This window comes from Malaya genurostris, chromosome 1 (assembly GCF_030247185.1).
Source record: "Malaya genurostris strain Urasoe2022 chromosome 1, Malgen_1.1, whole genome shotgun sequence".
Classification (NCBI taxonomy): Eukaryota; Metazoa; Arthropoda; class Insecta; order Diptera; family Culicidae; genus Malaya; species Malaya genurostris.
In genome coordinates this window covers 148,843,793-148,855,635 of record NC_080570.1, presented here as the reverse complement: position 1 = coordinate 148,855,635, position 11,843 = coordinate 148,843,793, and the positions used below count along the sequence as shown (strand labels likewise).

Sequence of the window (11,843 nt, the reverse complement as noted above, 5' to 3'; positions counted from 1 at the left end):
TAATATTCTGAGCCATGTAATCAAAATATAAGGACATAAAACGGGTCTGAGAATTGAGCTCGACAAGCCTTTCGAAGTTTTCAATCACCATCGGATTCAAGATGTCGCATCGGATTAGCAATCGATATGAGAGATCCCAGAATCGGTTTTTCAACGGTAAGACGCCCGCGAGTACTTCGAGACTCATCGTATGAGTCGACTGCATGCAACCTAAGGCAATACGCAAACAACGATACTGAATTCTTTCCAGCTTGATGAAATGAGTGTTCGCCGCGGATCGGAAGCAAAAGCATCCGTATTCCATCACGGACAATATCGTTGTTTGGTATAACCTGATCAGGTCTCCTGGGTGGGCACCCCACCATGATCCGGTTATTGTACGAAGAAAATTGATTCTCTGTTGGCATTTTTGTTTCAGATACCTAATGTGACATCCCCAGGTGCCTTTGGAGTCGAACCAGACCCCGAGATATTTAAATGTGAAGACCTGAGCTATGGTTTCACCCCCTAGTTGAAGCTGTAATTGTGCTGGTTCTCGCTTCCTTGAAAATACAACCAGCTCAGTTTTCTCCGTAGAGAACTCGATACCCATTTGAAGAGCCCATGTCGACAAGTTGTCGAGGGTATCTTGCAATGGTCCTTGGAGATCGGCAGCTTTGGGTCCTATAATAGACACAACGCTGTCGTCGGCAAGTTGTCTTAGCGTGCAAGATGTGTTGATACATTCATCAATGTTGTTCACGTAAAAGTTGTATAAAAGGGGGCTTAAGCATGAGCCCTGAGGAAGACCCATGTAACTGAATCGTATTGTCGACAAATCACCATGCGCGAAATACATGTATTTCTCGGACAACAGATTATACAAAAAGTTATTCAAAATTGGTGAAAGACCATGCTGATGCAACTTCTCAGATAGGATGTTTATGGAAACTGAATCAAAAGCCCCCTTGATGTCTAGGAAAACTGACGCCATTTGTTCTTTACGAGCAAATGCCATTTGAATTTCGGTTGAGAGCAACGCAAGACAATCGTTCGTTCCTTACCCCTGCGGAAACCAAATTGTGTATCTGAAAGTAAGCCAACAGTCTCGACCCAATTGTCTAGACGAAACAGAATCATTTTTTCGAACAATTTCCGGATACAGGAAAGCATAGCAATCGGCCGATACGAATTGTGATCGGAGGCAGGTTTCCCTGGTTGTAAATTTTGTATCCAATCTTGAACTCGGTCGTGCGAAGGAAACGACCCTACTGAGTTAAGATGGGACACTTTTAACTTGAAGCAAATTGGAAGTCTGTCAAGTCACGGTAGAAACTTCTTTGAACGGTTAAACCCGCTGCCTTCGTACAAACTCCACTAAGGAGTGAGTATAGAACGGAAGCTTGGAAAAAACACGTTCTAGAACTATCTGAGCGAGAGGATCAACGAGGATGAATAATTCCTGAACTCCGTGCGCAAATCAATTGATTATTGCAACGAACGTTAGAAATCTTCAAAACTGAAGAACTATCGTCAGATTGCCAAGAAGGGATTTTCGAAGTAGTGACTACGAGAACACTCTTCCAAGGAATGCTTGACTTTATTCAATTTTCTTGGGTTTTTATACAAGTTTTCAGCTTACATATCTAATAACAAATTCTACTAATCGCGTATGATAAAATGAGAAGGAATGAATCCAACTTTTATTGCACCTCTTGCTGATATAACCTATGCTCAAAACGTTATCTGCGCCGGAATGGCTGGCCTATTCGATCGGTCCTTTCCCTACGCTCAAAACGTTATCTGCGCCAGAATGTCTGGCCTACTCGATCGGTGCTTTATCTTTTATTTATTTAGGTTTCCTGCTTTACCTGGTAAGAAAATTCTTCTGATGCGTTACATTACCCCTTCCGTAAATCTACCTACTCGATTTACCTTTCTAAGAATTTTATTACATAATTGTTTTAAAGAATTTAATTTCAAAATTTTAGTGCTATATTTTCTAAACTGATCACTTATTTCAAACTTATAGTCTCGGATATATACGTCCAGAAGTAACCGGTGTAGCTGATTCTTCGACGAGTATTGCTGTCTCCTGGATGTCTCTTGTAGTATTGTTGGTAGATGCTCCATCTTTTGGGTCAACAGAGATGACCCTCATTTGTCGTACTGCATTACGATGCGATATCAATGTAGTTAGCGAGTCCCAAAAAGATGCTAGTAGTTGCCATCCGAATCCATATATATCGTATATGATTCTTCCATGCACGATTGTGTCGATGACGAATTTTACTAATCGACCAATCATGTATAATCCAATTGCAGTTGAAGTGATGTTTCCAAGCCAAGTAGACCAAGACATGATTTTCATCCAATATCTTGTTATTGCACTGTCGATTATATCTCCGGAAACTAGTGCTCCGAAATTGAAGCCTTGTTCATTCGGTTGTTGTCCCAGCAATACCTTATGTAAAACATTTGTTGCTACTCTGCGATCGCCTTGCTCGTAAATCATATTTCGCATTTTTTGAAGACTATCAGCGTCGTAAACACCACTTTGCATCAGATTTGGTAGTGGTGTATAAGACCAAGTTGTAACGATATCCGAAGTTAATTTTTCTGGTGGTACTGTTTCTCGTAATCGTCCGTCAGCTGTGTACCACTTTCCACCGAACATAAACTTTGCTGGTAGTAATGGTGTACAATCTATTTCAATTCCACGGTTTTGAAGTATGCGTGTAACTGGTGCCAAAAACATTGATTTATTGTTGTAATCAACTGGAATCTCTTGAAAGCATCGAGATTCTAATCGTGGAGTCACATACACTGGTTTGCATTCAATAACGTGCAGCACTTCACCAGCTACAACAGCAGTGTATCCTGATCTCTTAATAATACTGGAAACAAACTCTGTTGGATTGATTCTTGCTAACGTTAGTTTGGTTTCCATAAGTGCCTTATCCAACTTGCACATTTCGGTCATTACTGAATTGTAGACGTCATCCAACTTTTGGCCAATGTAATTTTCCACGAAGGTTATTTTTGAATTGAAGTATGTGAACAAATCGTTATTAGCTGCCGATGTAGGTTTTCTAACGAATGGAGACCTAATATCTGATAGCTCCATAATCAATATCCTTGGATGATCAGTCTTGAAACCTATATGTCCACATATCTGTGTTTTCTCTTTAGTTTTAATCGAGAATAAATGTTTTTCCGATATTGTGCTGTATACTATAACTTCTCCCATGGATTTAATTTGATTATTTTTTGTTTTATTAACCAATCCTTCGAATATTACTTCAAATTCGCTGTCTTCACATCGTCGATTCATATCAACATCCCATGTTAGATATCCTTCCTCAGCGTCCAAGCATCGTCCGTGAGCAAAAGAACAAGTTAGACCACCTTTTAGCAAAATTTGATTACTCTCAACATCCACTGTTGCCGTATAGTCATAAAGTGAAATAGCATATTCATAGTAAACTAGAGCTCCTGTCCATGTATAGAATTTGGTTCTGTAAATTCCTCCATCACAAGAGCTTCCAAATACTCTTCCTATTATCAATTCTTCTCCTCTAGTTGTACTGTTTAATTGCAGCTCTTGGATTAATACGTTATCGGCTAATGTCACGGTACCACTGATATGAGCCTTTCTGCATTCTTCAGAAGTGAATTCCTTCACTATGTAAGCAAATCCATGTTGATAATCAGAAGTGTGGGAATGCATCCCACAATGTCGAATAGATCTCTTTATAATCACCTTGCATTGAAACACCTTTGTTTCAATTTTTGATACTCTTTGCAGCATTTGTATTCGAAGTTCAGTTGTTGTAAGGTTATTAGTTGTGGGCAAACAAGATGCTACATCCATTAGAGAATATGTAGTCATATTAACGTCGATGTTCGCACAGTCATAGGCAATTAATCCATGTGATGCTGTGCCCATAACACTACATGTCAGGAACAATATTGCCATTATTCCTATTTGTATTAAACTTAACGGTTTTATGACATTTGTGTTCCAACTGATCTTACGTCTCGATTCATTGTCTTTAGTGTAATCTGCTTGCACCTTGACATTCGTGGTGTTTGCAGACAACATATTACTATACCATGTACAAGGATTAATTTTTCGCACTTTGTTGATTGGATTTGATTGATAATTGATAACCTTGCGTTTTGTATTTATACGCTCACTGTTATCTTGATGTATTCCAACGAACACGGTACTTTTGTCTTTTGATGGAGTATTTTCTTGGTTATTTTCTTTCCGTATGTTTAATACCGCTACCTTAGTCGCCGGTCGTTTGTATACACCTTTGCTCGTTTTAACAGATACAGAACGTACTTGTCCGTCCTTTGCCTTGTTAACTTCTACTACTCTTCCTTTTAGCCATAATCCCCAAGGAATAGAATTATCTGTTATGATTACTATATCATCTATGTCGATGGGCTTAACTTTGTGCATCCATTTTTGCCGAGTTATTAATGTTGGCAGGTACTCCTTTTTAAATCGATCCCAAAATCGTTTACTATAATGATTCACTAGTCGCCATTGAATCCGCGTGAGATCGTTTTCATCTAAATTTTGAGGTGGAACGTATTCTCCCGCTCGTCCAATGAGAAAATGAAATGGAGTCAATACTTCATCTTCTATGCTATTGCATGGTATATGGGTTAATGGACGACTGTTCAAAATAAATTCCACTTGAATTAGAGCTGATCGTAATGTCTCAGGATAAGGTTTTTTGCCAACTTCTATCATTTGGTATAAGTTGTCCTTTATTATCCTTATGAGCCGTTCCCAAACTCCACCAAAATGTGGTGAAGCTGGTGGGTTAAAGGTCCATTCAATCTCCAATTTTTCCGCGTCTGATGTCGTCATGCGTTGATTGATTTCATCAACTAGTGATTTCAACTCCTTTTCCGCGCCGACAAAGTTTGTACCGTTATCGCTGTACAAATGTTTGATTTTTCCACGCCGATTTTGGAAGTTTTTAAAGCACATTAAGAAATGATCTGTATTTAATTTCTCCGCTATCTCAATGTGCACGGCTCTGGTTGTCATACAGGTGAATATAACTCCCCATCTTTTTTCTACGGATCGGCGCACTATTACCTCAAATGGACCGAAGTAATCCACTCCGCTATTGGTAAATGGATAAGCGTATAAGTCCATTCTAGCTGACGGTAGTTGAGCCATTTGCGGTGGTAATGGTTTGGCCTTTCTAATAATGCATTTAGGACATTCTGTTTTAACCTTATTGAGAACAGTGCGCATACTTATTATGTAATACCGCAACTGTAGAGCTCCTAACACTATGTTGTCACCTTGGTGTAAATATCTTTGATGATATTCTGAGACTATCAAACGAGTTCCATAGTGATCGGGGGGTAAAATTATAGGATGTTTCGCCGAGTTTGCTAGCTGTTTGGCATTTTCCAGACGACCTCCAACTCTCAGTATGTTGAACTCATCTAATTCCGGAGTAAGAGCTAATAGTGTTCGATTGCTATTTTCAGCAATATGTCCCAATATTTCGATATCGTTAATTTCCTTAGAATAATGATCCCATTGTATTTTGCGAATCACAATTCGCTCAGCAATTTGTCGATCCTCATATGTGATTTGACGATTGAAAGTAATTGGATGATTTGTCCCTTTCTTTCTTATATTCACCTTGTACTGTAACCAATCAGCATATTTTTTGACGATACATATAAGATGAATTAATTTTGTCCAATTAGAAAAGCGTTCGATTCCGATGTATAATGGATTTATTTGATTGAAACCAACGATTGATCTCAATTCTTCGGTGGTTTCTATATTAATTTTGTTCATTGGCCAATTGTTTTCCGATGTTTTAAGAAATGAAGGTCCTCTTATCCATATTGAATCCTTAGAATTCTCCTTTGTAGCTTCATCGGCAGGATTTAGTCCAGATGGTACGTAACGCCATTGATTTGCATTGGTAGATTCCAAAATTTCACCAATACGATGTGTGACGAATATTTTATACCTCCGATTCTTTGGTCGTAGCCATGATAAAACGTTTTCTGAGTCAGTCCAGTAAATAATTTTGCTGATACTTAATCGTTGTTCCTTTACTATGGTATTGGTTAATCTGGTTCCCAGTACAGCTGCTTGTAATTCCAATTTAGGAATGGATAATTGATTAATTGGCCCCACTCTTGCTTTTGCCGATAATATTCGAATGTATATTTGTCCACTCGTTTTAACTCTTAGATATATAACTGCTGCATATGCCTTCTCTGAGGCATCGATAAAGGTGTGAAGCTCCAAACTTTCTGCTTTGCCGGGCATTATGCATCTGGGTATCTTGACATTTGAGGTCTGTTGAATTTTAACCAACCATTTTTGCCACTGATTAGCAAGATAATTAGGAACTTCATCGTCCCATCCAATCTCACTTTTATGTAACTCCTGGAGAAGTATTTTGCCCATTATTGTATAATTTGAGATCAATCCTAATGGGTCGTATATACTCATTACGAAAGATAATACTTCTCTCTTGGTTGGTAAACAGAGCATTTTTTGTACGTCACCTCGTAATTTATTTAACGATAATCGATATCCAATAACGTCTAACTTGGTATTCCAGTATATGCCAAGTACCTTTTCTGCTAGTGATTCCTTATCTTCTATTGATTTAATGTTGCTCTGTTCAATGCGGTCACTCGGTAGTGATCGCAATAGAGCATCACTGTTTGATATGAAATTTCTGATAAAGAAACCTCCATGTTGGTGAATACTAATAACGTCATTAGTGATTCTTACTGCATCTCATATATTTGAAAAACTATCCAGATAATCATCCACATAGTGCTGTTTTTCTATTGCCACGGCTGCATCCGGATTAGATACCTTGAAGGCTGCGGCATTTTTATTCTTTGCTGCTTGTGCACAGGATGGTGAACAGGTTGATCCAAAGATCATAACTTCCATGATGTATATGTCGGGATCTCTGTTGCTTTCACAGTCGCGCCATAAAAACCTTTGTGAGTGTTTATCTTCGTCTTTAATTTTTATTTGATGAAACATTTCCTTAATGTCTCCACAAACTGCTATATTTCCTTCTCTGAATCGAAGTAATATTCCAATAAGAGATGTGGTTGCATCTGGTCCAGATAAAATATTTGAGTTAAATGAAACTCCATTAATTTTCGCGGCAGCGTCGAATACCAACCTTGGTTTAGGAGGTATTTTATTCTGGTTGTGTACTATAAAATGCGGAAGGTAATAGGTTCTCGGAATTGGGTGTACTAGCTCTGAGGCCTGCAATTTCCTAGCATATCCTTTTTTAACGTAATCAGAAAAGGTATTTATGGCCCATTCCTTCAAATTTTGGTTGTGTTTCAACTTGTTCTCCATAAGCTCAAGTCTATGAAATGCAGTTTTGTAACTATCTGGAAACGTTACTTGATCGTCCTTCCATAACAATCCTACTTCAAACCTATTATTTTTTAACTTCAAGGTCTCATCAATCAAATTTTGCGCTCTTTCTTCTTCTTGTGATTTTGGAAGTTTGTCCGGAATTTTTTTACTCCAAAATCTTCAATTGAATAATATCGCGCCATCATGGTATTGAGTTCTTCTTCTTCCTGAATCACCATTGTGTAGTTATGATTGTTTAGGCCATATTCCCTTCCATATAAAACCCATCCTAGTGGGGTCTTCATTGCCATTGGTCCATTGCCCTTAATTGTTCTAATAGAAAACAACAGTTCACTGTTATCCAATCCGATTAATAGCGTTGGTTGAGCGTTTTCATATTCTTTTAGTGGAATGTCTTTGAGGTATGGATAATTCTCCGTAACATCTTTAGCTCTTATTGTTTGTATCGGAAGATTCAAATCTTTCATTGTTCGCGCCACTAATGGCTTTTTTATACCTTTGATCCAAAATTTAACTCGTTTGCTTGTGCAAGATTTTGTGCAATCTTGCGTCCATTTTAATGTAAGCGGATCAGTCCGACCTTCAAGTTCTAGAGCATCCGCCATTTTTTCATCTAACAAAGTTACCGATGATCCAGTGTCGAGAAAGGCATATGTGTTCATTATTCTATTCCCATTTTGTATTTTAATGGGAATTATCTGATAATATAATTGATTTTTCTGCTGTTGTTGATGCGTATTTGTTGATTCTTCTTGCTCCTTTTCCTTTTTATTAAATGTATTTAATCTTGGTTTTGTTTTTTGATGCAGTAGGCGATTGTGTTCACTACTGCACCCATCAATACCACATATACCTTTCATATAGCAGCTCCTCATGTTATGCTCCTTTGAATTTAAGCATTTAAAACATAATCCTTTTTTTACCAGCAAATCTCTTCTTTCTTCAATTTTCATTCGTTTGAACTTGTCGCATTTGAAGAGTTTGTGATTTTCCGGGCATAATATGCATTTTAATTTTGATTCAATGTGTATGTTGGTACGCCTTTGCCTATCTGACCAATTATTTACTTCCGAACCTTTGTACATAATTCTAGCTATTTTTGCGTGTGGTATTAACCACTTATTTATGTCTGCTAACGTTGGAATTAATGCATTACGTTCTGCTATTTCAATCCATTTAACTTGTATAGCAGGTGGTAGTTTTTCCACAATTTCGTTGATAAGGCGAGGGTCTCGCAAGTATTCTTCTTGGCCTAGTGTTTGCATATTTACCACTAGGCTATCTAATGCATCTGATAGGTCTGAAACTACTGTGCGGCTATCCTTTTTTACCTTTTTTAATTCCAGTAGGAGCTCCTTATACACCAGATCCTTCCTTCCAAAACGATCTTCTAGTTTTTCTAGAATATTTGGAACGTTTTCTTGGTTTATCATTAATTGCTGAACGCTTCTATATGCGTCCCCTTTTAATGCCTGTTCCAATCGATTTAGATTTTCCAAATTGGAAAATCCTCCTTCAAAGGTTGTCTCTTCGAATGTCTGTTTAAATTTTGGCCACTCCTTTGGTGCTCCGCTGAATTTAGGTAAGGTGGCCAATGCCTGACGCTTCAAATATATTGTCCAGTCTGTGTTAGCTGGATTTGTCGGCATTTCTGGTTTAATTCTAGGTTCCATGTTACATGTTAATTGTTTAATTTGCTCATTTTTGGCTTCATTGTCCCTTTTTAATGAATGCAGTTCCTTCTGGTGATGCACGCATTTTGCACAGAGCCATCTTTCTTCTTTGGTTGGTGCGACTGTTAATTGAACACAACCGAGGTGGAACCACCGGTCGCATTCGTCGCACTCAACCATATCATCCTTATGATCAGGATCGAAACACAAACGGCAGTTTCCTGATTTATTTTGCACAAATTTTATCATTGCAAGCTTTTTGAGTCACTTTACTCTCCTAATTGATCACCTGGCTCTTTCTTGCAACACTTGGCACTTTAGAATCACTTGGTTTCGCTCCCTCTTATGGTAAGGAGTACGCACTTTTAAAATCACTCTACTGGTTCTTTATCCCGCTCACTCTTATTGCGAGGAGCGCGTACTTTTTTGAAACTCTGTTTTAATTTCACTCACTTTGTTTTTGTCAGCAGTGCATATCTGTTTTTATCAGCAGCGCGTACCTTTTAAAATCACTACAACACGTGATTTGTTTATTTCGTTCTCTCTTTACACGAGGAACATGCACTTTTGAATCAGTTCAACACGTGATTCTTTATCTTGTTATCCTTAAACGAGGAATTCCTGTGGTTCACTAACACCACTAACTTTTTATTCTGTTTTGCTCACTCTTATGGCGATGAGCACGCACTTTTGTTTTTTACTCCTTTTATTTAGGAAGTAAACCTGATGAGACACAACTCTCTGGTTGGTTCGAAACACTTGAACTTTAATGTTTACTTTTTTTTTTTGTTTTGCTCACTCTTATGGCGATGAGCACGCACATTACTTTTACTCCTTCTCTCTAAGGAGTAAACCGTTGAGTCGTTCCTCTCTGGAGGACACCAAATGTAAATTTTGTATCCAATCTTGAACTCGGTCGTGCGAAGGAAACGACCCTACTGAGTTAAGATGGGACACTTTTAACTTGAAGCAAATTGGAAGTCTGTCAAGTCACGGTAGAAACTTCTTTGAACGGTTAAACCCGCTGCCTTCGTACAAACTCCACTAAGGAGTGAGTATAGAACGGAAGCTTGGAAAAAACACGTTCTAGAACTATCTGAGCGAGAGGATCAACGAGGATGAATAATTCCTGAACTCCGTGCGCAAATCAATTGATTATTGCAACGAACGTTAGAAATCTTCAAAACTGAAGAACTATCGTCAGATTGCCAAGAAGGGATTTTCGAAGTAGTGACTACGAGAACACTCTTCCAAGGAATGCTTGACTTTATTCAATTTTCTTGGGTTTTTATACAAGTTTTCAGCTTACATATCTAATAACAAATTCTACTAATCGCGTATGATAAAATGAGAAGGAATGAATCCAACTTTTATTGCACCTCTTGCTGATATAACCTATGCTCAAAACGTTATCTGCGCCGGAATGGCTGGCCTATTCGATCGGTCCTTTCCCTACGCTCAAAACGTTATCTGCGCCAGAATGTCTGGCCTACTCGATCGGTGCTTTATGTTTTATTTATTTAGGTTTTCTGCTTTACCTGGTAAGAAAATTCTTCTGATGCGTTACACTGGTTTTTGAATGGCGATAACTCTTACTTGTCTCCAGTCATGTGGGACAATATTATCCTCAAGAAGCCTATTGAATAAATTCAATAAGCGCCTTTTGGCAGAGTCAGGCAAATTTTTCAACAAGTTGAATTTGATTTTGTCTAACCCCGGAGATTTATTGTTACACGATAAAAGCGCAAGTGAGAACTCGAGCATCGAAAAAGGTGTTTCGTTTCTGTTTGATGAAGCGACGCGCATGATTGTCTGTTCCGGAACAGAGTCAGGACATACTTTTTTAGCGAAATCGAATATCCAGCGGTTAGAATATTCCTCGCTTTCGTTTGTGGTGTTTTTGTTGCGCATTCGTCGGGCTGTGTTCCAAAGAGTGCTCATTGATGTTTCTCTCGATAATCCGTCTACGAATCGACACCAATAACCGCTTTTCTTCGCTTTAATCAAGCTTTTCATTTTAGCGTCTAATGCCGCGTAGTTTCTGAAATTATCAGGTGTTCCGTTTTTCCTAAACTCGACAAATGATGCAGTTCTCTCCGCGTTTAATTCTGAGCACTCTTTGTCCCACCACGGGTTGGGGGGACGGATGTTAGTTTTCGCGCCGGGTACACGTTTCGTCTGAGCTTGAGTCGCGGTGTCGAGAATCAAGCCAGCCAAAAACGTGTACTCTTCCTCCGGAGGAAGTTCTTGTGTTGTTACTAGTTTCTCAGATATCGAGGTCGCATAGCTATTCCAATCAATATTTCTTGTGAGGTCATACGAAACATTGATTGTTTCCGATGGTCTTAATCCGGTGGCGATTGAAATTACGATAGGCAGATGATCGCTACCGTGGGGATCAGGGATTACCTTCCACGTGCAACCCAACCGTAGCGATGTCGAGCAAAGGGATAAGTCTAGCGCACTTGGTCTTGCTGGTGGTGCAGGAATTCGTGTCATTTCTCCCGTATTCAAGATTGTCATATTGAAGTTGTCGCAGATATCATGGATCATAGTTGATCTGTTATCGTCGTGAAGACAGCCCCATCCCGTACCGTGTGAGTTAAAGTCTCCTAAAACCAACGTCGGTGCGGGAAGAAGCTCTATGATATCATTGAGCCGCCGATGCCCAACCGAGGCTCTTGGAGGAATGTAGATGGAAGCAATGCAAAGGTCCTTGCCTTTGATTGTAACATGACATGCGACAACTTCAATACCTGGTATCGAGGGGA

The 11,843-nt window shown here is 38.9% G+C and overlaps 1 long non-coding RNA gene across 1 annotated transcript; it reads right to left on the bottom strand.

Annotated features, from left to right (window-relative positions):
• Positions 1-1,560: 1,560 nt before the first annotated feature.
• Positions 1,561-10,740, bottom strand: LOC131426179 (uncharacterized). The gene is made up of 2 exons (XR_009229062.1): positions 10,611-10,740; positions 1,561-1,850 (listed from the first exon to the last, which is right to left on the bottom strand). It is a non-coding gene; the product is annotated as an uncharacterized LOC131426179 (long non-coding RNA).
• Positions 10,741-11,843: the final 1,103 nt, after the last annotated feature.